This window comes from Mastigoproctus giganteus, chromosome 1, assembly GCF_048544385.1.
Source record: "Mastigoproctus giganteus isolate SK-2022 chromosome 1, ASM4854438v1, whole genome shotgun sequence".
Lineage (NCBI taxonomy): Eukaryota > Metazoa > Arthropoda > Arachnida > Uropygi > Thelyphonidae > Mastigoproctus > Mastigoproctus giganteus.
The window spans coordinates 241,860,675-241,884,436 of NC_143575.1; the positions used below are offsets into that span (position 1 = coordinate 241,860,675).

The 23,762-nt window shown below is 40.5% G+C and overlaps 1 protein-coding gene across 2 annotated transcripts in view; it reads right to left on the reverse strand.

Moving 5' to 3' along the window:
* Positions 1–13,295, reverse strand: part of LOC150091705 (uncharacterized) — a 77,539-nt gene extending 64,244 nt beyond the window's left edge. For both annotated transcript variants that reach the window (XM_090385279.1, XM_090385261.1), the window contains exon 1: positions 13,094–13,295. The gene's annotated coding sequence lies outside the window, so the exon portion shown is untranslated. The remainder of the gene's footprint in view (positions 1–13,093) is intronic.
* Between the last annotated feature and the right edge of the window lie 10,467 nt (positions 13,296–23,762).

Here is a 23,762-nt window from a genome sequence, read left to right on the forward strand (position 1 = left end):
GAAAGAGAATTTGGAGTACTTTTCGCAGCTTTCAAGGAGCTTGATTGATATGAGAATATCGACCAGACAAAAGTGGGTTGAAATGGCAGTAGAAACGCAATAGTCAAGCCTTAGAATAAGAAAACATAAGGATGAAAACGACATTCAACACTCCATGTAAAAAGTAAATAAATCTTCAGTAAGTAATAATTAATTTAAGAAAAGGCAGTTGCCTACTTGATTGAATTTTACATTAGTTTAGTTTATTTAACAACGTTAGATGTGCACTTAGCCAGCAGAATTCCGAATACCGTTTTGCTCTGGAATCACCTCGTCGGGACGAAGGAAAGTGGCAATGACTAGAACAATTAAAACAATTACTTGTTAAAATATATATACAACTGCACTAATATCTTCGCAGTAATCTTCGCAGTAACACAACAGTTACGATTCTATCCTTTAACACCATGTGTTGAAGGTCGCAAATTTGCATACTTAATACGCTAACGCCGCATAGCCTTTGTTGTTTTGGGGGAAAAAAAGAAACAAACAAACAAGCATCAGTAACTATAGTGGTGCACCTGTCGTGATATTCAAAATCGCATGTTGTTGTTGTAGGGTTTAAGAATATCTGCGACTAAGGCCATATTGCTTCCTGGCGAAAAACCGAGTTTCCGGGAGAAAAAACCATGTACCTCGACTGAGACCGACTAACTCAGTCACGTTATGAAAAAGGCCCATAAAACTTCCTCCCGTCATCGACTGGACTAGAATCTTGTCTTTCCCACCTGGTGTGGGGAGGACGGCGATTCTACCAACTGTGTTACCCACGAGGGCTCAAAATCGCATCTTTTAGAGATCCCTTTTGGCCCGAAGACAGAAATCGAAAGCAAATCTAGAAACGTTGCCAGTGCGGTATTTGGAATTGTTCTCAGTCAGTCAATACATTAAATAAATCGTCGTTTATTTAATGTATTGAATTAAGGAGGACATTATAAAAAGACAAGACGATAATCTAAATTTCCTATACAGTTTCGTTAATTACCTACACGAGAAGGTGAAGGGCGAATAGCACCCATTGATTGACCCTACGGTACATCAGTTACCAGAGAATTTTATTATCTTTTCTTAAGTTACTATTTTTGAAAAGAATAATTCATAATATACTTTAAAGAACGGTTATACATTTGTGGTAAGGAATGTCTATACGTCTTATAATGTTCAGTATTCGTTTTATTCAACTTGTATGACTCCGATTGATGTCCATATTAGTAAATAAAATACAGCCCAATTGACGATGCTGCATAACTTTTGCTTTTCGTAACACATGAATTTTTTAATGAATAAACACGATGCTATGAATATTCGCATTAACAACATTAATACTCAATTACTGCTTAATTAATACTGCTGCGAAAAAAGTACAGGAAAATTAAGTCAGGAAACAAATAATTAAATAATTAACATATTATTCGAAATCACTCGCATTTCAGATCCATTTCAAGGTATTTTGCAAAAATTTCGTAGTTTAATATTTTTCATCCTGTTACAAAAAAAAACCATCTCTGTTTCCAAGGAGACACGTATGACTTGAAGATAACCATATACAGTATTGCACTTCGTTACTGATATCCAAGAAAGCTCTTCATTTAAATGTGATTGTAGTTCGGTGCTCCAACCAAGTATTTTTTCAAATTGCTTATACAATACTCTGATTAAATTCCTCAGTTCATACTATTTTGCTATGCATTGTATCTATACAAGTGTGTGTCCGTCTATGCCGATTTTCATGAGATCTATCGTTCAAATATAGTCTTGTACAAAAACCCGCCAACAAACAGGTTTCCCAAACTTCCTATTGAAAAGAACGAAAGATGGAAATGAATATTCAAGCCAGACGACACAAACTTCCTGGTTAAATTGCATGGGAGTATTCCATCTCAGTGAGTGCCGGATTGGCCATCTGGCAGTTCTGAAAAATGCAGTAAGACTGGTGCCCTAATGGGCCAGTGGGCTGGCTCTAGTGGAAAACAAAGTACGTAATATTAAACCTCAAAAAATATCTTTATGATATAACTTCTCTTAACAAGAATAATATTAGAATATTAATTGGCCACGTGGAGATCATTCAGTTTGCGGAATATCCACGAAATATTTTTCATTTTTCAATTTGATTTCATTTTAACTTGGCAAATTTATTTAAGACTTATGAAACAGTATGTTGTCTAATAAACTGGACTACTCTTTTATTGTTCTGTACCATTCTTTCAATTATGTGTTTCCAAAAGTCTGTTTTCAGGTTTTTCTTCTTTTTGTTTGGAAAATAAAAACACTTCCTTTGGATTTTGTCTCTGTTAAAGGTTCGCACCGAAAACCCCTTTTCAGTCAGCGTTATATGAGTGAAATAAAATATGAATCAAATGAAAATAATAAAATTTAAATTCCACGAAAATGGTTGTTCACTACCGCAGTATAAGAAAATTAGTGAGTGCCCTGAAACCACTGACAAAAAAAAAAAAACTAAATTAAAATATATAACTAAATGAAAATTAAAAATATAAAAATAAATATATATATATATTAAAAAAAAATAGACAACCTATGTGTTTCCATCCTCACGTAGGTAACTATCCAGCTGACCTTTCAGTTTCCCCAAGTTGTCCACCTCAACTACCCACGAAGGTAACTCGCTGGCTAAAAGAAAACCTCCTACAACCCAGTTTACGTCTCTTTCCCTGTAATTTCAATATATCGCCTCTGGTTCCGGAATCATTTATAACAGTGAAAATCTCGCCTTCATTCATTTTACTGTCCCCTCTGAGGGCCTTAGAGATCTCAGTGAAGTTCCCTCTAAGGTACCTAGTTTCCGAGCTCTGTAGCCCACATATTCGAAGTGTTTCCTTATACGGGTGCCCTTTCCAAATCTCATAAATTGGGCTGCTTGTCTTTGGACTGTAAAGAAGCTCGATGTCTTTTTTGAAGTGCTGTCTTCATACTTGCACACAGTATTCCAAGTGTGGTTTTACATCTTTTGTTGCTTTGTTAACCAATGCCTAAGTATTAGAAAAACCAAAGATGAGAGTAGGAGTGCGTTTTCATACCAGATGATTGTGACTAGAATAATTAACACCGTTATAGAAGAAAAAAAAAAATGGGTAAGCAAATTAGGATGCTCCACTGCGGAAGAAGTTAACCCTATCCTATTTGATTCCTAGTTAACCCTAAGAATCAACCCTATTAGTAAATAACATGCTGTGGTAACAATAACCCTCCAGAGATTGACTGGAACTTATGGATTGGTCACTCACCAGTAGTAGTAGTAGTAGTAGGACATTTCAGGAATTTCTAGATGACTGCTTCTTGCAGCAGCGTGTCAGATACCATAAGTGACAGTAATATCTGTGTGACCCTTAGTGATAACCAGATCAAAATATTTTTATCACTTGTGGTATTAAACAGATCCTACATCGTGTTGATGTAAAATCTATTTAAATAAGTAACTACTGTTAAGTGAAAGGAGAAGGGTTTTTGGTTTTTTAAGGGGTATTATAATGGCCTTAGATATCATATAAATTCATTTCATGGGTAACTTTCAGATTCCAGATGGTAACTTTAACGAATACAAATGCTAATGGGAAACGCTTAAATACCTTATTTTGGAAGCGACTAAGTTTTTTTTTTTTTTTTTTTTATAGCAACAAAAAGGTATTTGTTCAAGGTATATATATATCAAAATGAATGACAAAATAACTGACGACCCCAGTGGCGAAGAAGGAAGGTGCATAGGATGATTATAAATGATCAGTATACCCCGAATCCTACAGTAAATATAAATTTGTCTTTCATAAAATTACTCAGCAGGTTAGGCAAGCTAAGGCAGATTACGAGAAGTCCTCTTAGCTAAGAGTGCAAATAACTAGGGCTTCTTCGTTTATACTAGCAGCAAAAGGAAAGGAATCAATCCTATTAGTAAATTTGATGTCTATGGTAACAATATTGATGATCCTAAACTTGTCGCTGATAAAATGGCATAATCATTTTTATCAATCAGTTGATTGATAAAAATGATTATGTCAAATTTTATATGAAGTTTTCAAATCTTCAAAATTAATATGAAGATGAATGCGATTAAGCGTTTTGTCCATATTGAAATAAAAATTGTGTTATCCCAATTTGTCCGTCTTAAAATTGGCAACCTTAAGGAAGGATAAAGGTGACATAGAATATATACACTGAGAAGCCACTTCATTAGGTATACCTATTTTCAGCTTCTGTAATGTGACCTTTTTGGCAATTCTTATATCCGTCCGAAGTTTCTCGCTGTCTCTATATTTCATTGTTATTCTATGGTACACCACTATACCAAATTCTGTCTCGTTTCATCGCAAGCTGCATGAGTTCCACCACGTTTTCTACGTGTTTTGTTAATTTTGTCGAGCGGTGTAGTATGAGGGTTGGGTGACTTTAGCATTAGCAGAGCATATGATGCAAGAAAGCATCAGACAAAAAAAAAAAAACCGGATGGATGTAAAAGTGGTAGAAAAGTAGGGAAGAAAGGAAGGCAACCCAGAGGTAGAAGCTGGGAAGGTGAAGTAGAAGACATAGATTAGACAGTAGACTGGGAAAGCAGGGTAGAGAGTAAAGATGGGACAGCGGGAAGGGTGTTGATTTAAAAGATGGGGGAGAAGGAGACTTTCCCCCAAAAGAGGACAGTAGGCGATGAACAAGAAGAAGAAGGACCTTTAGTAAGTCAGCTAACCGTCACGAACACTGCCAGTTTCCCACGCCGAGAGAATGTGACTTCAACGAATATCCGGCTTCCAGATGGACCGGAAATCAGTCCTCTACTCCTTGAAGAGCTAGGTGAGGAGATCCCACATAGGCTACGGCTGATATCAGTATCTCAGAAACGGCAGCCCTTCTGGGGTTTTCATATTTGACCGTGTCTCCGGTGTTGAGCTTAATTCAGTAACCAAATAACATCCAGCCAACGACGATCGTGTGGTCAGCAAAAGATCGTTGATGCAAGAGGTCAACGGAGGCTGACGACTTGTGTAGAATAACAGGAAGGCTACATTCAGTCAAATAAACAACCCAGACCCAGTTAAAGAGCTGTAATTAAAGAAGAGACATTTCACAATGCACAATACCATGTCATGGAGGGGTTATCACTGCCTGCAACCGAACTGGATTCCCTTCTGTCATCAAAAAACAAGAAACAAGAAGATAAGATTATGGTGGATTCACGAGCATCAATATTTGGACAATGGAGGTTGGAAAAACGTTGACTCATGTTGTTTGAAATATAGAATATGGAAAAACGTTGACACATGCTGTTCGGAATATGGAATATGGAGTGCGAATCAAACAGCATGAGTCCACCATGGACCTATCCTGCTAAGTGTTGGCTGGGCGGCTGTGTGGGGAGTGTGTTTTGGGTAAACGTTGGGTCTTTTGATATGAGTGGAGCAACGTTTGGATTTCACAGGCTATGTGGAAATTATGTCTGATCAAGCACATTCCTTCATGGCTGCAGTGTATCAATCTGTGAATAGATTCTTCCAATAGGATAATGCGCCATAACGCAAGATAAAAATTGCATAGAACTGGTTCTAGGAATATGAATTCACTCTCTTGAACTTAATTCGTGAGAGTGAATTCAACCTATTGCGGTGGCCTCCTCAGTAACTTAATTTTTAGACAAAAAAACTGCATCACCTTAAAAAAAGTAACATTTGTAGTGAAACGTATAAAATATTGTTTGATTACAGTAATTTTATTTGTCGCAAAGCAAAGGTATTGCTTCAGATAACGCTTCTATTGCATCAGACAGTAATTGCAAGGCATCAGCCGTTTCTATAAATAATGCAGGCGTTGGAAGGGTATACACGCTCATTAGTATCCTGTTTTGCGGAGGTGTAAGCATGGCACCAAGAAAAAAAGTATAGCTGTTGCTCTATTCCAGAAGGGCTTTCTACGCGTGCTATCGCTGATAAATCCCGGGTGCTGAAATTAAAGGGTGAAACCGGTAATGTGAAGAGAAGACCTGGATCAGGCCGTAGGGAGTGACTACGCCTTCCCAAGATCGATATTTGAAACAGCTATGCCTTCGTAATCGCCATACTCCTGATCTAAAACTGGACTTTGAGATGACCACTGGTGTTAAAACAAGTGCACGAACTATCCAAAGACGGCTTTCGGAATGTGGTCTGCATACCTATCGGCCCAAGAAGAAGTTGACCTTTGTTGACCCAACAAATGAGGAAGAAGCGACTTGCTTGGGCTAAAACGCATGTTTCATGGACAAAAGAGCAGTGAGACACTCATCTTTTCTGACGAATCGAAATTCAACCTGCATGGCTCGGGTGCGAAGCGATATGTCAGAAGACGAAAATCGGAAGCATACCATCCTGACTGCATAACACCGACTGTAAAGTTTCCCGCCTGTCAGATGATCTGGGGAATCATAACAATCACGTCGGGTGGGGAAATTAAGTTTATTAACGGAACTGTGAATGCAGAAACCTACACTGCTACCTTGGAGGAGTGCCTGAAAGCCGTTATTAGGGATCACCACACAGACTTCCAAAACTGCATTTTTCAACAGGACTCAGCACCTTGCCACACAGCAAAATTGGTAAGTTTATGCTATTTAGATTTAATGATGAGTTTGTCTTCTTGTCTCACAAGGCTTAAAACATACTTACACGAATGTTTTCCCTCGTTTTTCTCCCTTAAGTTGCAGTCATACCTCAGAAACGCTGGCATTACAGTGTTGGACTGGCCCGTGAACAGTCGAGATTTGAATTCTATTGAAAATTGCGGTAGGTAAAGTCGTGTAAATTTGCTCAGAAGAAGCCAACAAGTAAGATTCAGGTTCAGGTGAGCATTGTAAGGGTGTGGTACCACGAAATTGGGAAACCGTATATCCAGAAGTTGATTAACTTTATGCCAGATCGTTGTAAGGCTGTAATTGCAGCTTGAGGAGGAAGAAAAAAATGTTGAAGACTTATTTTGCTGATTTACTGTACATAATACTATTGCGTTAACTTGTCATTTCAGTTTGTACACGTAAATGCAATAAAATGTATGTTTGGTTGTCATTTTTTTTTTAGTTGTTGGCGCATCAGCCTCCGTAACCATATTGCACCTCCCCAGGTTTTTGCATTTTCTACTCTGATCCAAGCCCGAGGCGGGATTCGAGCCCGCGACCTTTGGGCTAGCAGGCAGGCACTTTACCCACCTGGCTAGCCCGTCGTCGATTGCCATTTGGATTATTTCTCATATTTCCATTAATTACGCATTTTTACCATTTGGGAAGATATTTATGACAATTAGGTATATCAGGTGGAGTCTTTTTATTGGATTTCATTCACATATATATATCCCATCTAACAAATTCATTTCGAAGTTTCTGCAACCCGCAATGAAGCGCAAAACACATTATTTGCAAAATTCACAAGTGATGCAGTTTTTTTTTTTGTCCACCTCTGTATATTAAGTTGCAATAAGGTGGACTGATCTCTTTTCAACAGAAATCCGCTACCTTCCAATTTGCAACGATTGTAAACATTTGAGTTAGCATGGACCATCGTCCCTTCGGCACGAATTTCGACACCTCATGCCACGATGTAGCTAGGTTGTTCCAGTGGCTAACGAGGGAACTACTCGACATTAGGTGGGTTACCTAATACTGTGGCCACTTAGTGCAGTTTTATATGTATACCTTATCGTTTGCTAATAAAATAAACTGATGCTTCAAGTTTACTCATCAGAAGGTGACCATAGTTGTTTCAGCAAAATTTACCAAACAACTTTTTTTTCTTTTTTTTTTGGGACGAATTTTCTTTTGCGCATCAGCACCAACTAATGTTTCATCGGCCTTAGTATTATTAGTATTAGTTTTATTTACAGTGTTTCAAAATTGTACGGAAAATATGTAAGAGCATATTCTATTTAAAAATAAGAAAGTTGTTTTTATAAACATGTATCAAAAGTTTTCAACATATTAAGATTAATCATAAATTGTGAAATATAAAAAGAAACTGAATTAAACTTCTAAATGGAAAACATCTAAAACAGCAGATCAGAGTGACGCAAGTCTTATTGTTTTAGGATTCTTCGTAATGGTTTTTGAAGCTTCCAGAATTCGATTTCTCAATTCGTCTTGCATAGTAATAGGTTGTGCTTGTGAGGCGTTCAGCTTGGAAGCCCCCGAGCTCAACGTCCCAACCTAACCAACCTACACTGTATTTCATTAATCTACTTATTTCTATCGTAAATGTAGTTGCTTTTATACCTATTTCTGAAAAGTGGATGGTTGGGGTAATTTTTCCGAAATCCCATGGCTATCTGCATACTTTTGACAATGTAGTGTATTTCATAAACTCCAGCTCACTCCATATAATTAGCCATTTTTTTTAAAAAAATAATAGTAGTTACATGTATTTTCCTTACACATAAACGACTAATTCAAAAATTCACTAGTCACAAGAGACCCGAGACCAGAGTGAACCCAGAACATTGCGTCTGACGAGTTGATGAATTTATTGCTCTACAAAAATTATACACTCACAATTAAAGTCAAGGGGTAACTTATGTTATCAAAATTTTGGATTATGAACATGTTTCTTTATAAAATAGCGAAGCGAATAAAGAAATCCAGCCTGAAGAAAGCATACAAGTGGTTACAACTCAATTGAGAATTGTATTACGTAAATGACGTTTGTTTAATTAATGTTGGCTAATTTAATGTTCAAATCAATTCATATTTATCGGTTACCTATATTTATTTTTAATTGCAACTTTTGGCATCCACATTTACAATACCTTATGGGCCACCAAGTTCAGAAGTAATTACCTTCAATGCATGAGTGCTTACGATGGAAATCTTCCTTCTTTTACAACATGACGCAACCTGTTTTCAACCTCTTAACCACCTAACCACTTGACTAAATCTTCTCAGAGTTAGAACTCTGAGAAGATTTAGCCCTGGCATAACGCTGCCTAAGATTCCAGGTATTAAGAGATTTGGTAGAACGTAATTCAGTTGGCATACTACACCTGTTTGTGATTTACTAATGTGGAACAGATCTACTAATGCGGTGCATTTTGAAAGTAAAATCACACACAGATGTGTAGTATGCCATCACAGTTTTACTACACCATGGGACAGTATGCCATGGTGTATTAAAACTGTAGAGCAAAATCCAATTCCATCCTCGATGGAATCAGATTTTTTCACAATGTTGTTGAGTTGGTCAGTCTCAGGTAAGGGTCGCACAGTCCCCCCCCCCCCCCCCGAAATTGTTTTTTTTTTTTTTTTTTTTTGGTAGTTGTTGGCGCATAGGCTTCTGTGGCCATAATGCACCTCCCAAGGTTTTTGCAGTACATTGATCCAAGCCCGAGGTGGGAATCGAACCCGAAATTGTGAATAATCGAAATAGCATTAGCATTAACAGAGGAATATGATGCAAGAAAACAAGCTTATACAGCATCAGCCAAAAAAAAAAAACCCTTCTCTCCAAAAGTTTGTCCACTTTTTATTTTCCTTGAATTTATTTAAGCTATCAACTTTCACAACGACAGATGGAAGTTTGTTCCAGCAATCAACTACTCACTGGCTAAAGGCAAATTTCCGCATATCTATTCTACAACACTTTCCTCAAATAGACCCTATCTAGTTCGAAAATATCTACATTTCTATGGAAATGTAGGTCTTTCTACAGAAGTTTCTGTGGGCTATTTTCACAGTGTTGTTGAGTTGGTCAGTTTCAGTAAGGGTCGCATAGTCCCCCCCTGAAAACTGGGGTCTTTGGTTCAGAAAACAGGGATGTTGACCACAGATTATTACATACAATTTACAAACACAATATACTGACACCCCATATCCTCAGTTGCTTTGGCGCGCACACACACACACACACACACACACACACACACACACACACACACACACACACACACACACACACTTTGAGAATGTCTGAATAGCTTAAGCATTTCGTTGTCACTGAAGTATTCGGTTTTTCAAAAGTACAATTAATACTTCATTTAACTTTTCTTCCGAGAAAAAAATCAGAAGGTTTTATTGTTAGCATACATTTTTCGTTATTACGTGGTTTTTCTGTTACGGTAAAATTTCACTTAATGCGAAACTCGCTTCGAATGCTTTTGAAGACGAAGCAATTTTATTGGGTTGTTCAGTGATTATTATATTAATTAATTACATTATTACTTACACTAAACTTAAACTTTGGAAGCTTAAGCACAATAAGCTTTTGGCAATAATATTAACACTTCGTGGGATATATTGTCACAGTCAGAATTGTAGCATACAACTTGGTAAGATTATCGGCCAATGTTTGCATAAAGGCACCATGGAAACTTATCCCTATGGAAATAGCAGCGTTCTGAAGTGCAGCCACATTCTGAACTCCTACATTAAGCTAGACAAGCAGCCGGTACTATTTTTATACCATAATAGTCACAACTTCATTAGAGAACAGCCAATTATGAAAGACTTAAACTACAGTTGCAGAGCTCCCTAATTATACGAAAACATAATTAAAGTGAGCTGGTGTCTCTCTTTTTTTGCAACTGGTTTTTTACGTGTACATCAGATTCTTTGTATTGTGTGAACCGGATAAAACTATTCAGATAGCTTTTCTTCTTCTTTGAATTTTAAACCAAACGACTTAAGACTATATTTTGTCCTTTTTAAAACTTACTTTTAATCAACTTATCAGTCTGCTGTTCAGGTTAATGAATATGATGATTACAATCTAGCTTAGTCACTTTTAAATTCTAAGAAATTGTTTGTGAAATTCTGAGGACCTTACGTAAGTTGCCGACATTTAGCATTAGCATTAGTAGAGGCATACGATGCAAGAAAGCAAGCTTATGCAGCATCAGCCAAAAAAAAAAAAAAAATAAATAAATAAAATAAAATAAATAACCCTCCCATTTCATCCCTCCATTCGTTCCAAATCCTGTCCAGCTCAGCCTTAAATTTATTTAGGCTATTAGCTTCCAAAACAAAAGATGGAAGCCTGTTCCACCAATCAACTACCCGCAGGCTAGAGGCAAATTTCCCCACATCTATTCTACAACTATGTCCTCAATTTGAAACTGTGCCCCCCTCAGGTTCTTAGTCTGAGCAAGACGAAGAATCCCATCAGCATTCAGCTTGCTCAACCCATTCAAGGCCTTATACACCTCAATCAGATCACCTCGCAGATGCCTACTCTCCAGGCACTGCAATTTGCAGAACTTAAGCCTTTCTTAGTAAGAGCACCCCTTTGTTCTCCTCACCAATCTTGTTGCCCTTCTTGGTACTCGTTCTAGCAACTCTACGTCCTTCCTAAAACGAGGCCTCCAGACCTGTACACAGTACTCTAGATGTGGCCTGACCATTGGCTTGTATAACGGGATTATCACCTCCCTGTCCCTGCTAGCAAAATTCCTATATATCATTGACAAGACTCCATGACCTGCCCTGGCAGCCCGTCTGCACTGCTCAGCGAACTTCGTATTTGGCTGCACAATTACCCACAGTTTTTTTTCACTTTCCACTTCCCTGAGTGTAGTACCATCTAGTTGGTACGTTTCTCTCCGGTTATTGCTACCCATATGCAGTACTTTGCATTTGTCAATGTTAAACTCCAGTTCTCAGCCCATTTTACCAACTTATCTAGATCCAGTTGGAGTAGCATACTGTCATTACTGTCGTTAACAACCTTGCCAACCTTTGTATCATCTGCAAACTTGGACATTAAACCTGATATACCTTCATCAATATCATTGATAAATATGCAAAACAACAATGGGCCCAACACCGAACCCTGGAGAACTCCACTAATAACATTTGTCCAAGAAGAGCAGTGTCCATTGATTACCACTCTCTGTTGTCTCCACTCAACCATCACTTTATCCATTGTAGCAGCTTCTCCTTGGTGCCATACCTCTCCAATTTGTACAGCAGTCTTCCATGTGCAACAGTATCAAAAGCTTTCCTGAAATCCAAGTATATGATATCAAAATTATTTTTGGCATTCAGTTCCTTTGTGACCACATCATAGTAAGCAATCAGATTGGTTTTTATAAGCATAACGTGGTTCTTATACTACAATGTTTTACTGTCCATCATGAAAAATATTTCTCGCTAAAAATGCTTATATGTCACAAACTTAATTATTTGCTGATCATGCGGGTATTCAATTCATGCAAAAGACTATAAAGTTAATTAATCGATAATTACTCTTGTAAACAACCACAAAAAAGTACTTTAAGATCTTCATGTTTCTGATAATATAATTTTTTGGTTCTTAAATTTTAGAAGACAGCTAAATGCTAATTTTTTTAAAAGTGATGAAAATTAACTTTACTAAGATAAACTGCGCATAAAAAATAATTAATTTGACAGGCGACAGCTGCGCTACCTTGAAGTGAATCAACTGGTATCGTCTGCTGGCTTATAATCGCGTCTGCTGGCTTAAAATCACTACAGCAGATCAGACTTTTATACAAGATAAGGTTTATTTAAAGCAGCTCTAGTATTGATTATAGATACTTGTAAAGCTACCTAATTCTCGAATTTGTTTGCGTGACCTGAAGTATTCCTAGCAACCATTGCTGAGTTTATTAAGGATATTTTATTACCAGTTTTAGCAAAGATATATTTATACCTTCCCAGGAGCGAGAATTATAAAATCACGCTACTTTCTTTATAAAAGAAATTCAGGTAGATTTTAAAGAATTATACATAAGAATGTACTACATTAGTTAGTAATCTTTAATAAGCTCATTAAAATTTCTTGGCATCAGGTCATAAGAATAAAGTTGGTATGTTTGTGCTCTGCTTGGTTAGTGTTCGTAGTCTTTCTAGGTCTTTGATACAACGTCTTAAATACCGATAAATGTATAAAGTGATCGTCATATTTTTGTATTGTTTTCCACTCCTTTGGAATCAAACGTGCATCACAAAACATTTTGACACTTTTTTATGGAGAATTTGTTGTAGACGCCACATAAGGGTGCCATATCGAGACGGATACAAGGAAAGGATAAGAACGTCCATGGAGTCTACTTACCCCTTACAACCCATAAGACTTACCTCCTTTCTTTATCGGAGGGTGCCACAATATTTCATCCCTATGCACCTTGCAAGAACACCATCTTAATGCTTGTCGTACACTACTGCTCCCTTAACTACGACCTTGGCACGCAGCCGTAAACAAACGCTACTGATCTACAGGGCAGTGAAGTCCAGCTTGCCTGTCGTCTCATCTTTTCCGAAAGCCACCCTCGTTTCTGAACTAATCAATACCGTATTGCACGTCTCCCTGCGCTGGAATTTACCGGTATCGGAGCAGCAGCATGTCTCCCGTCCGCATGTGCACTGCGACACATCGCCGCTTGGCGGGGTTGAAATGAAGGTAGTGGGCGCCCCCCCCCCCCTTTTTTTTTTCTCTTTTCCGAGTTGATCCTTTCTTTAATGTTTACCGGCTTTTTTTTTTTTTTTTTTTTTAATTTTTTTGAGCTTTAGAAAAGGTAGAAAGAAAAGGAGAATGCAAGTGACAGGTCCGATAGCTTGCTGTTTCTTCTCTTAGACAATACCATTTTTTTTTTTTTCTCGTTGCTGTAAGAGTGGTAAAATTTCAAGGCATTATTAATGTATTTGGCTTAGATGTTAGTTGTTCAAGAATAACAGATTTTTTTTTTAACTGTTTACTTTATTTGATCCTGTCTCTATTAACAGATATGAATGGTAAAAGTGAGCCGAACTTCAATACAAAACGTACAGAACTGGCAGTAAGAAGAGAGCTATCACTTCAGATCTTAATTATGACTAAAAGATTATTGTAAATGGCATTCTTATTAAATATATAATATGTTTTTTCGAGTGTACTAGAAGAATTAATAATTATTCTACGATGCAAATGATAGCAATTTATTTTGCGAAAACCTCATACAAAATTAAGTTTTACGTCAGAGGATTTATATTAAACTTTTAATCACAAGCTCAGCACCAAGACCGCATCTTATATACCCTAATAAGACTTGTCTATCTTTGACGTCGTATATCCGGTACTAAATTACTCGTGCTTTTTAGGCGCCTTCGCGTATATGCGCATAGCGTCTATTGTCATCAGCATTTTCTTCCGTTCGTCCGTCCGCATGTAATAACTCGACTGTTTCTCGACTTATTACATGCTTTCTAAAAAACGTTATTTCTAAAAGAGCCAAATATAACATTTAGCTCCTGTAGAAAGATTTGTGGAGCCACCCCTTCATTAAAATTGGAAAATAGAAATCCAGCAATATTATTTCTTTCTTTCTTTTCTTTCTTATTTATTTTTTATTTTATTTTAGTTATTTATTATTATTATTTTTTTTTTTTTTTTGCACATATCACATAGGCTATTTGCCGTATATTGTAGCTGAAGCACTGAACTTGTTATTATGCCGTGCACTCATTGGGGGGATGATTGGGCAATATGGCAGATATGGCAGGTGCACATAAAGGAAATGTTCTCGTATATGAAACTCGTTACTATTTCAGTTCACTTTTTTGCTGTCAGTTCGCTAAATATATAAATCATGAATTGTTGCTAATTGCTTATGTTAATCACAGCAGAAACGTGCAATACTTGTTATCTTTCGCTTGTTAAAATCCAGCAGAAAATAAGTAAAGTAGATAACAAAAATGTTGACTACATGCTATTATCTGTAGTATATGTTGCTATTTGTTTGTTTTATGAAATCACAGAAGATCCGTAAAATACATGTTGCGTTTCAATCTTTATTAAAAATCTAGGAGAAAATAAGTAAAAGTATTACTGTGTGAATATTACATTGTGGGATATCAGGAGCGTCGAGATCTGATGGAGGTCTCGCAGGTTGCATGACGTCCCCCTTATGTTTGTAAGCGCGTATGTTGTCTGTTTGTAGATGCGGTGGTTTAAAAAGTACCGTCAATTCTGAAAAAAAAAATGACTGTTTGCTGAAAAAATCACGTGTCAAAAAATAACTAGTCAAACGATGCAATGAATTATAGTTTTTTAAGTTTAGTTTATTGTTTGTGATTGGTAAAAAAAAAATAAAAAACAAGATTAGTCTTTTTGCGTACTCTAGATGCAAAATCACTTTATGTAAAGATTAGGCTCGCTGGTTCTTAGGACGACAGCATAAATAACAACCAAACAGACTTTTGCTCTGGTCGTGCAAGCCAAAGTGATAAATAGCAATTATGGGACATAGTAAAGAAGAAAAAAAAAAGAGAATGATTTTTTTTTTAATGAAAACCCCAAACACGAGAGGTGTTAGAACCTACAGTACTTAATACCATGCTTGGGTTGGAGGTTGAGAAGACGAGAGAAGATATTTGTTGACATTAGACTTGAACTTCTGTAGACTGTCATTTTCCGGAAATACGTATGAAGGATGGTTGTTCCAGAAAACGGCAGTTGAATGAATAAACGAGGAAGATGAAAAGTTGGTTCTGTGAGTTTGAAGTTGGACAGTAAGTGGATATTGGCTTGTGGCGGCACATGTTCGGACTGTTTTGAAAGAGAGTGGGAATTATAGAAGCCAATTCATTGATTGTGGGAGCTCGTGTGTCGGGCGCTCCAAATCGGAAACGGCACGTTTTGTCGGTTTCTCCCGACCCACTGTGGTTAAGGTGTACAAAGAATGGTGCCGAACAGGTCAAATCATCTTCTGCCGACAGAACTGTAAAGGATTACGTAGTGTGGGTGTTCTTGGTGAGTGTAAGGTGCAGCGCGTTGTATGGGCTAAATTCTCCACATTGTATTGCATATCACAGATGATATGCAATACAATATGGAGAATGCAACAACAGTATCCCAAATGACGATGCGCCGCACACTCAGATGTATGGGGTTCTACAACAGACGACCCAAGTAGCACCCTGTCTTCAACGCTGATCATCATTGACGGCGTATGGGAGCAATATGGCCTTAGTTGCTAATGCTCCTAAAAACCAAATAACAACAATAACATAACGACGGCGTATGCTATGACTTCAACAACACTCCGTTTGTACACTGGAGGACTCGATACGAGTATGATGCTCAGATGAGTCCAAATACCTGGTGTAACATGCCGACGGACGCCTTCGTGTGTGGCGCAAGCAACACGTGTCATTGGACCCATCGTTCATGGTGTCCGCTCTCCAGGCACATGGCAGTGGTTGCTTAACATGGGGCATGTTTTGCTGTCAAGAAGTAGGACTCCTGGTGCGTATGGGCCAACATTTCACTGGTGTGGTCTCAAATTCAAATTCAGATTATTATATTAAGGTCACCCATAACTTCTTACATAAACCTGTATTTGTGTCTGTATAATGCGTGCGTTCTCTGGTCGATTTGCTTGTTTTGCTGGACGAAAAAAACCCCAGTTTATGGGGAAAAAACCTTGCTATTTACGCCTGAGACCAACTAACTTAGCCACGGAGTGAAAAAAGCCGATTAAAGTTCCTCGCGTCATCGATGGGATTCGAACCCGGGCCTTTTCCACCAGTTGTGGGGAGGATGGTGACGATACCACCGTGTTACCCGCTCAGACACTGGTGCGGTCTAACGGCAGCTATTAGGACATGGACATGTGTATATGTAAGGGCGGCACCTAGAACGTCAGTTCAGCTCTGCCTCGTATCGCTGTGAAGAACAGAATCAACTGTAAAGGGCCAGAAATGTGTTGGTGTAAGTTTGTGTGTATTCTATGTGCGTGTGTTTTTTGTTGTTATGTTCTGGCCGCTTGGCTACCCAGAAGCATCAGTCACCTGGACAGATGATTCTGGGCACTCGTTCACACCACGGGAAGGGAGTAAGGCACTGTGACTCGTGAGTGCGGCTGGTTAAATCAGTGCTCCGCGTTATTGTGTCTTTAAGTAGTGATCACTTACTTCATAGTATAAAATTTTTATACTGATAGAATCCAGATGTCATGCATGATCCATTCCAAGTGCCTTCAGATGTCTAGTATGATCAGGTAATTTTTTATATGCATATTTGTCTCTAAATTCTATATACGGAAGCTGGCATTCCTTCCACATGATAACCCTGCAACGTACAATAGCTGTTGGAATAAATGCCTGAAGGGTTAACGTGCGAACGAAGACACTCTACGTTCGTGCACCTGCAACAGAGTTTGACCTTCATTTCACTGTCCCTTGAAGAATAACCCTGTTCCCACAGGGAATATTGTTTACTTCAGAAAAATACGTATCAGCCGATTACAGTGCCTGAGGAGATTTCACGACATTCCTTCTAAGAAACTGAACATTGGAATTTAGGGTAAAAAAAAAAAAAAAAAAAAAGTTTAATCAACAGTGTAAGTGCTACAATGTATTTCCACAAGAAGACTAACCTTTTTGGAGTGCCTTGGTAAGAAACTTTTGTTTTTCTATTGGGATTTACGCCAGATACTAGCGTTATTCTTTGTTTTCCTTTGCTTGCGAGACTGTATGGTCACCATGCGGCTCGCGAAGGGAAAATAGAGAAGTGCTCCGGTATAACGCGGCTGCCGCGCTAGGATCTGGCCTTTGACTGGGGAAGAATTTACAACTTTAGCTGGAAAACAGACTTTGCCATCGTCTTCTACTTCCACGAATACCCCGAGAGGAAGTAGCTGTGTCCTTCTGCGACAAATTTGAAATTTTCTGTTCCCTCCCCCCTCACGTGACTGTGGGGGATAGCCCAAATCTTCAACAGAGAGCTGTGCAGCTCCTAATAAACGCACGGACTTGTGTGACCCCTCAAAATTCTTCATTTCGTATCCCCTACAAGGATCCACCTCCATAATCCCGTTAATTCGGAAATCCCGTTTTTCCGACTTGACCAATATGCCATTGGAAGATCTCACCCAAACGGAAGAGAAGGGCGGGAAAGCGCCCGAAACTATACTAATTGACGACCCAAGAGACGGCAGTGATGAACAGAAACCAGCCACTCTCTCCAAAAAGCGAAACAAGAGGCTAACTGGCCCTAAACCAGAAAGGGAAACTAGGTCCCAATCTGACCCTGAAAGGAAGCAACAACATAGTCAACAACTGGAAATTGTTGAAGAATGCTGCAACTTAGACCCAGCCTTGCCAGAAGGCCTCGTGCCTGATCAGATGCTCGCACTCAGGCACTCGCTCGAGGACCTCCTAAAGGAACAGAGCAATCGAGTGACCACATGGCTCCGCGCCGACATAGTCTCCTTGTGGACAAAACTCGAGACTATTTTATACAAAACGCACGTGGAATATGAGAAAGTGAATGCTACACTGGAGGCATACCTACAAGGAGGGGCAAAGGAAATGCCACAGCGCGCCCCTACCTATTCAGAGACGCTGAGGAACAAAGTCACAGCCACAGCTACAACTATAACCACCACTTCCAAGCCTACTCTTAGGAAGACATTACTTCCAAAGCCACATCTTGTGGTTCTTAAACCTACTACAAATGACTCCCACAAAACCAGCGAAGAAGTAAAGAAAATAGTGGTCGATTCACTGACTCAAGACTTCAGATCTGCCAAAATCAAATCCATTAGAAAGACGCGGAACACAGGGGTCATCATCGAAACTGCAACCAAAGATGATGCAAACCTCATTATGAACAACTCCAGGATCCCCACGCTCGGGCTAATAGCCGAACCGCCCAGACAGAAAGGCCCCTCTATTGTCATATTTGACATTGACAACGACCTCAGCCCTTCCTCCATATGTGAAGAAGTGTACAGGCGAAACCTCCAACACGCATTACCTGACAGAGATCCTGCCAGCCTTATAACGCCGAAATTCCAAACTAAGAGCAGAAATGGAGGCTCCTCAAACTGGGTACTCGGACTTGCCCCTGAAGCCTGGCAAGAGATCACAAAACAGACAAGAATATACATAAATTGGAGCTCCCACTGGTACAAGGAACACATCGCGGTCCCGAAATGTTTCCGGTGTTGCCGATTCGGGCACACCACGCACACATGCACCCAACAAGAAGCAACATGCGGACATTGTGCTGAGAAGGGGCACAACTTCGCAAACTGCCCGAACAAAGCAAACGATCCAGTTTGTGCAAATTGTAAGTGGCAGAAACTCCCTCACACACACTCACTCAGAGATAGCAAATGCCCCGTTTACATAAAAGCAAAAGGCGCACAACAACTAAAGATCCACTATGGGGACTCTTCCTAAAAGATACAACACAAGCTGCATTAAATTTCTCCAGCTAAATGCGCAGCGGGCCATTGCCGTCGCGGGACAGGTTAGGCAAAAGGCAGAGGAAGAAAATCTTGACATCATACTGCTACAAGAACCTTACACCTGCGCCGGGGCTGTACGGGGATACCCGCTCAATTACAAGATTGTCCAGGTGGGTGGAGTGACCCCCTGGGCGGCTATAGTGGTGAGAAACCCTAATATAACGGTGACAAAGATCACCCATCTGTGTTCTGAGTGGGCATCCTGTGCACACATAATATCATCACTGGGAGAATTGTATGTGATATCCTTGTACTGTCGTCCGGGCGTTGATATTCTCCCTGCAACACAGTACTTGCAACATGTACTCACCGAGCTGCATGGAGCCAGGATACTTGTCTCCGCTGACTTGAACTGCCGCTCACCTCTGTGGCACAGTGAGACCCCGGAACGCAGAGGGTCCAGAAATGGACAACACATGGAAGAGTTTTTGACTAACAGTGGCTTTGTCGTCCTAAACCGTCCCAATAATCTACCCACCTTCAGTTCAACCCTTTGGGAAGCCACCTTGGATGCTACCATAGCTACCAGATCCCTTGCCAGTCATATTGCAGCCTGGAAGGTTCAAGATAACTGGACCACTTCCGACCACCGAGCTATCACATTTGACATGCAAAGATCACTCCACCGAGCCCCAGTCATTAGTCTCAAACAAAACAGGTATGCAGTAGATAAAGCGAATTGGGAACGATTCAAAGAGGCTGTCATCTGCAAAGCCAACAACCTACAAACCGACCAACTACTGGGCTGCACACCGGATCATCACCAACGTGCAATAACAAATGCCATAACAAGTGCTGCAAACCAGACGATCAGGACAAGGACCCCACAGCCGGGAGCAGTCCCGTGGTGGTCACGAGAACTTGAAGTACTGAGACGGGAAATGAACCAAAAGAGACGAGCCTTTCAGAGAGCTAGACGGACCTGGCCCCCACCTGAGGTGGAGTTTCTCAGGCAGCAGTACAGGGATGCCAGGAATACATATACCGCGATGATCAGGCAGCGAAAGAAGCTGTCCTGGGAGCACCTGGTGTCTACTGTAGGCAACTCGAGCCCATGGAGCATAATATATCGCATAACCATGAACAAACTGCCCAGAGGGGAGGTGACATCCTCCACGATTACCCCGCAAGGCACTATGACAAAAAATTGGCAAGATTCAATCAACAACATCCTAAATACCACCTTCAAACCACTAAACGGAAATGATACTCCTGAACAACAACTACTTTGTCTAGCCAACGAAGCTTACCAAACCACCCGAATAGAAGAGCCTTTCACTCACCATGAATTACAAACAGCCATAAGCAAATTAAAAAGCAAAAGAACTCCAGGTCCGGACATGCTGGAGCCGGAAATAGTAAAGAAAGTTGCCGAATATACCCCTGACCTCCTCCTAGACTTGTACAACCACTGCCTTAGCTCTGGCTGGTTCCCCTCAGACTGGAAGGTGGCCAGCGTGAAACTTATACTTAAAAACCCATCCAAACAGCCACAGATGCCAGAATCATATCGACCAATAGCCCTACTTTCGGTGTTAAGCAAAGTATTTGAACAACTGCTCAAACAGAGGATAGTAGAACACTACAACACAACAAATTTAACTGCAAACAACCAATTCGGCTTTAAACCTGGAAGATCTACCGTTGACGCTCTGGAATGTATCCTGGACTTAGCAGAGAGTTGCGACCGAAAATATTTCCTCCTCATCTCGATTGATTTTGCCGGGGCGTTCGATGCTCTATGGTGGCCGAGCATCCTTGCAAGACTCAGAGCAGCCCAATTACCAATGAATCTCTATGGCTGTATGCGGAGCTACTTAAGTAACAGAAGAATCTTAGTAGATGCTCCCTATTGTAGGGTGGAGCGCCGGATCTGTCGGGGATGCCCCCAGGGCTCGGTACTGGGTCCCCTCCTATGGAACTGTGTACTTGATGAGTTCCTCTGCAAGGATCTAGGGAACGTCAAATCATTGGCGTTTGCTGATGATCTCTCCTTGGTACTGGCCGCTAACTCTAGGGCTCAGATGGAGATCATCGCAAACGAAGCCCTAACCACCCTCCGAGACTGGGCGGAGGGACATCACCTGACCATTTCGTCAACCAAGACGAAATCTATACTCCTAAAAGGCTTCCTGACCCCAACCAGACCGCCCCAAATTAGAATCAATGATAGAACCGTTAAGCTTGTCACTGAACTTAAATACCTTGGAATTATACTAGACAGAAACCGATCGTTTACCCCCCACCTCAACTATATACAGACAAAGATCAAAAATTACGTAGCCATGCTTGCCAGGGTCACCCGCCGAGACTGGGGGCTGAAGAGGCGCACCCTTGCGCTCCTCTACAAGGCAGCCATCATCCCAGCAATTACATATGCCTCCGGCGTCTGGTATAAAAAGGCCTCAACAGTGGTTAATCGTCGACGATTGGAAATAATACACAGACCGATCCTCCTAACCATCACCCGAGCATGCAATACAGTATCAACACATGCACTGCAAGTTATCACGGGAACCTTGCCTCTCGACTTGGAAGTAATCCGCACAGGAATGCAGCAGCAACTCAGGCGTGGAAAAGCCACAACGTATCAAGACCTTACCACAGATCCGATAAATAACATACAGGCAGAGAAGAAAAGACTGGAAACATACCTACAAACAATCTGGCAGCAACGTTGGACTCACTCAACCAAAGGTGAAATAACTCGAAAGTTTCTACCTAATCTCCAACAGGTCTACCCACAATATCCGCAATGGCTCAACCCCGGACGCTACACCACTTACCTCCTCACAGGACACGGAGCGATTCGCAACAAACTGAACCTCCTTGGCATCACAGATAATCCCATGTGCGCGTGTGGCTCTCTGGAGACATGGGACCACATAATGTATGAATGTGAGCACTATGAAGATCTACGTGGACACCTGATCACACAGATGCAATTCAACCCCAAAAACCAGGAGCATTATCTACTGGAGAATGAAGCAAATTACAAGCAATTCTCTAAATTTGCCCAGAGCCTCTACGCCAGACGGCAAACCCTCCCGCCACCAGCAAACCCTGAGCAACCAGAACCAACATAGCTCACTGCTTGAACGACCACACCAAGCCGCACTGACCTGCGGAATAACCAGCACAACAAAAACAGGAGTCTCCAATCCCTATTTTCCCATTGTGACTGAATCCAAACAACCCAACCTGGATGGTAGGCCACTGATGATAGACGACCACTTCGCAGCCACAAGCCTTCACGCCCTATTGGCGATCTGGGTCAGCTCCCTTGTCTGGCCCACTATTACTCCCCTTCCCCGGTGGGGGAGGGAGACGGCTTGCCATCTCCTTAACCTCCACCACCCTTCTCTTCTTTCTGGTGGGGCATGGGCATGCCCCACCAGAAAGAAGAGAAGGGTGGTGGGGCATGGGCATGCCCCTCCAGCTTGCAGTGGGGCATGGGCATGCCCCACTGCAAGCTGGAGCTACCTTCCCTATCGGCTCCTTCTCTGACTATATCCCCCCCAATCTTCAACTTCCCTTCCCCCTCTCTAACTATACGCAAGCGACAGTCCCACACAATCCAAATTTAACCATCCAAATAAATTTCGCCCAAAACTCTCGGCTTCTCATTCTAGCGCCTTCACCACGCGAACTAACTTATACCAATTGATGTGTATGCATATGCATTTTTGTATGTCGTATATGTGCATTTTTTTTTTTTTTTTTTTTTTTTTAGGTCCTAGCCACTGAAATCTAAGGAAATTAGGTGGCAGGACCTGCCAGAGTAAATAATTATAATACTGGTGTACCTGGTCTGCCTCCACGGGGCTAAAGTGGGGCAACGTTGGGCCTCAGTAGGGGTCCAGCGGCTAAATGACCAGATGAACAACGGTACACGACACTACACATGTACAATATCCATACACTTTTAAATCTCTGGCATTTCCAGCAAACTGGTACACCCATCACAATGTAAACAACGCGGAGATGGGGGAAACCCCTGGTGCCGTATGACCCTAAATACACTTTACACTTTACTTTACACTTTACCACGGGAAGGGGCGGAGATGGGGGAAACCCCTGGTGCCGTTAGACATCAATACACACCACGGGAAGGTGGCCCAGTCCCAGCAAAACACGTACTATCTCAATAGAGACTCTGGCTCACCTAGTTTTGCCAGAAAGTGGGCCAGCTTCCTCTGGGGGCCCATTCCGGAGGGAGGAGGGAAAAGAAAGAAGAGGAAAAAGGGGGGAATAAATAAAAAAACCACCCGTGGTGCAGTTAGGGAAAAATAATAAGTTTAAATTAGGCTGCACTAGAGTGGAAACTCAAGGCAGAGCGTGTGACGAAAAAAAATAAAATAAAATAAATGATTTAATAAAGAATTTAAAAAATAACAAAGAAATACTAATAATAAAAATAACAAATGAAATAAATAAATTGGCTGCACTAGAGTGGGAACTCAAGGAAGAGAGCGTGAAGAAAAAAAAAAAAAAAAAAAACAAGGAGGCCAAGT